At 46.7% G+C, this 4,181-nt stretch overlaps 1 non-coding gene across 1 annotated transcript; it reads right to left on the reverse strand.

The window, feature by feature from the left end:
• Window positions 1-3,808: 3,808 nt before the first annotated feature.
• TRNAW-CCA (transfer RNA tryptophan (anticodon CCA)) lies at window positions 3,809-3,881 on the reverse strand. Its single transcript has one exon. It is a non-coding gene; the product is annotated as a tRNA-Trp (tRNA).
• Window positions 3,882-4,181: the final 300 nt, after the last annotated feature.

Below are 4,181 nucleotides of genomic sequence, written 5' to 3' on the forward strand. Positions count from 1 at the left end.
TGGGGATTTCAGGGTTGATACCTACTTTAGACCTCAGGGTGAGAGGCAGAAAACAGCCAAGCAAGAGCAGTGGGTGACTCTGCAGTTTTGTGGCAACGACTGCAGAGCTTACCTTGGAAGAGGAGGTTGTGTGCATCCTGGTGGGGGAGGGCAGGCCAGCCTGGGGGGATCTTCTCAGCAATGATGCTGCACCTTTCCAAGGAGGTGAGGCCTAGAAGTCTTACCTTCATGCTAGTACTCAGAGAGACTCTCCCAATACCTACCTACCCACCCATCTTCCTCCTTGCCTGCTGTATTGGCATCACATGAAACTTATTAGAAATGCACATTTGGGGCACCATCTACTAAGTTAGAAATTCTGGCAGCAGGATCCAGCAGTGTTGCATCAGGCCCTGCAGGTGATTCTCATGCACACTAAACCTTACTGATCTAATCACACCCTCACAAACATTTCTGGATAAAGGTACAAGAGCAAAATTTTACCCCTATCATACCTACACACCAGTACATCTTTTTTAATTGACATTATTTTTAGCACATTTTTAGATTTACAACACTGAACAGATCAGTAAAGACAGCCAGTAATTCTTTCTAAACCATTTTTTTCCCTCCAGCATGTGCTGTGCTAAGTCACTTCAGTTGTGTCTGACTCTTTGTGAACCTATGGACCATAACCTGCCAGGCTCTACTGTCCATGGGATTCTCCAGGCAAGCATACTGGAGTGGGTAGCCATGCCCTCCTCCAGAGTAATCTTCCCAACCCAGGGATCAAACCCACATCTCTTACATCTCTTGCATTGCCAGGTGGGTTCTTTACCACTAGCGCCACCCCTTACTCTAATGTGAAAAGACTTTTTCATCTTCCAGGGCAGTGATGAGACCCCAGGTGAGTTTTGTTATCAAAGGTTGCAAATTGAGTCAGAGTAAGACAGCCCCCAGTGCTTGGGGAGGAGAGCAGTCCCATACAGCAGCCCTAGAAATGGGCAGGGGAAGCTGGGGGAAGCCAGCTGAAAGTATTTAAGATGCTGTAGCCAGGGGAACACCCCCTCAAAAGAGCCTGGGAAATAATATTTGAGCATTCCTAATGAAGTAGCTTCCTATGGCTGCTGTAACAAATTACCACCATAATTACAACAACACAAATTTATTTCCCTCATATTTATGAAGCTCAGAAGTCTGAAATTGGTTTCACAGGCTAAGTCAAGGTGTCAAGGTATAATCAGGGTCACTTCCTTCTGAATTCTTTGAGGAGAGGATCTATTTCCTTGCCTTTTCCAGCTGGTAGTGGCCACCTGTCTGTATTCCTCGGCTGTTAGCCCTTCCTGCATCTTCAGAGCACATCTCTCCAGGCTCTACATCCATTGCCTTCTCCTCTGACTGACCCTCTTGCCTCCCTCCTATAAAGACACCATGGTCTCATCAGTTCCTTCCAGATATCCAGGACAATCTCCCCATCTTGAAATCTTAGTTAGTCACAGCTGCAAAACCCCTTTGGCCTTAAAAATGGTATTCACAGGTCCTGGGGATCAGGACGTGGCTATATTTGGGAGTCCATTATGCAACTTAGTATACTCCACATGGCCCTGTACTGTCTAATACAGTAGAGACATTGGCCACATGTGGGTATAGAGCACTGGAAAATGCAACTCACCTGGATTGCTGTGCACTGTAAGAGTATTGAAATTTGAAGACAGTCTGAAAATAATAACTTCATTCATAACTTTTATATCAAATTCCATGTTAGAATTGGGCTTCCCATGTGGCTCAGTGGTAAAGAATCCACCCGCCAACACAGAAAACAGAAGAGATGCGGGTTCAATCCCTGGGTTGGGAAGATCCCCTGGAGGAGGAAATGGCAACCCACGCTAGTATTCTTGCCTGGAGAATTCCACAGCAGAGGAGCCTGGCGGACTGTAGTCCATGGGGTCACAAAGAGTCAGATACAACAGAGCGCACACACACTGTATACATGTGTGAATTACAAAATCTTGGACAGAGTGAGTTAAATACGACATATTATTAAAATTAATCTGGACCAGCCCACCCCCCACCAGAGGCAAGGAGGCAGGCAGGTGACAGCCAGAGCTGGAAGGTGAGGGGCAAACTCCGCCCCAGAGATGGCATCCTCTACCAAACTGTGAGCAGGCTCCCAGTTGCTAACCAAATCTTCCTGGGATTCTGGATGGTTGACATCTGCCAGGAGGGTTGCAGCCAGAGATCAGCTCCCCAGAGGAGACACACAGCACACCTGAGAAGGCACTCTCACTGCACACCCAGGAAACCAAGCAGCTGGGATGGGGGAGGCGATAAGACACCCCCCACACCTGGGGTGAGTGATCTTGCCAAAGCGCCTGGTCGCCTGAGCTGCTTGGACCTGGGAAGGGCACAAAGTACAGGCCCAACCGAGTCTGTGCTTTTGTGGAGTACCCGAGAACCTAAACCTGAGCAGCTTAGACCTGGGAAGTGCACGCAGTCCAGGGCCCGCTTTAGACAGTTTCCCTGAAGAGCAACCTGGAGCCTGAGCAGTGTAGACCAGGAAAGCACACACACCGTGAGCGGGGGCAAACCCAATGTGGCCCAGACACTGCAAGAACTCCCCACACATGCCAGTGATATTTGTTTGCAGTGTTCCTCCCTCCCCACAGTACAATTGAATAAGTGAGCCTAAATAAATGACCATCTTCGCCCCCTTGTGTCAGGGTGGAAATTAGACACTGAAGAGACTTGCAAACAGAGGAACCCAAAATAGAGAGGGAACCGCTTTGGAAATGACAGGTGCAACAGATTAAAACCCTGTAGTTAGCACTGACTACATTGGAAGGGGCCGATAGACCTTGAGAAGAAGTATAAGCTGGAACAAGGAACCATCTGAAACTGAAACGATCACACACTGCCCTCAACAGCTCCAGAGAAATTCCTTGATATATTTTAATATCATTTTTTAATTTAAAATTTTTTTTATTTTTAAGTTCTTTATTACTCCTTTCATTCTCACTTTTAAAACCTACCGCTGCTGCTGCTGCTGCTGCTAAGTCACTTCAGTCAGGTCCGACTCTGTGCGACCCCGTAGACGGCCTCCTACCAGGCTCCTCTGTCCCTGGGATTCTCCAGGCAAGAACACTGGAGTACGTTGCCATTTCCTTCTCCAATGCATAAAAGTGAAAAGTGAAAGTGAAGTCACTCAGTTGTGTCTAACTCTTAGCGACTTCATGGACTGCAGCCTACCAGGCTCCTCTGTCCATGGGATTTTCCAGGCAAGAGTACTGGAGAGGGGTGCCATTGCCTTCTGTTTAAAACCTACTATTACCTTTCAAAAAAAAAAAAAGACCCTATTTTTAAAGCAAATTTCATATATATATTTTTTAATTTTTGTGATTTTCTTTGGTTTTTTTAATATTATATGTTTGAGAGTCTAACCTCTACTCTTGATTTTTAATCTTTGCTTTTTGGTATTTGTTATCAATTTTGTACCTTTAAGAATGCAATCTTCAGTACCCATTTTTACTTAGAAGTGTGATTACTGGCTTGATTGCTCTCTCCCCTTTTGACTCTCCTTTTTCTCCCCCAGGTGACCTCTATCTCCTCCCTCCCTCTTCTCTTCTCTTCTCTAGTTAACCCTGTGAATCTCTTTGGGTGTTCCGGGCTGTGGAGAACACTTAGGGAACTGATTACTGGCTAGATTGGTCTCTCTCCTTTTGACTCCCCCTTCTTTGCAACCCCATGGACTGTAGCCTACCAGGCTTCTCCGTCCGTGGGATTTTCCAGGCAAGAATACTGGAGTGGGTTACCATTTCCTTCTTCAGGGAATCTTCCTGAACCAGGGATCAAACCTGGGTCTCCTGCATTGGAGGCAGGCGCTTTAACCTCTGAGCCACCAGGGAAGCCCCATAGGTGGCCAAAAGTCACACCAAATCCATAGATACCTCAAAACTCACTACTGGACACTTCATTGCACTCCAGACAGAAGAGACCCAGCTCCACCCACCAGAACACTGATGCAAGCTTCCCTAATCAGGAAACCCTGACAAGCCACTTGTCCAACCCCACCCACAGGGAGGAACCTCCACAATAAACAGAAACCACAAATTTCCAGCATACAGAAAGGCCATCCCGAACACAGCAACCTAAACATGAAGAAAAGGCAGAGAAATATTCAGCAGGTAAAGGAACACAATAAATGC

The sequence above is a fragment of the Capricornis sumatraensis genome, chromosome 7 (genome assembly GCF_032405125.1).
Source record: "Capricornis sumatraensis isolate serow.1 chromosome 7, serow.2, whole genome shotgun sequence".
Lineage (NCBI taxonomy): Eukaryota > Metazoa > Chordata > Mammalia > Artiodactyla > Bovidae > Capricornis > Capricornis sumatraensis.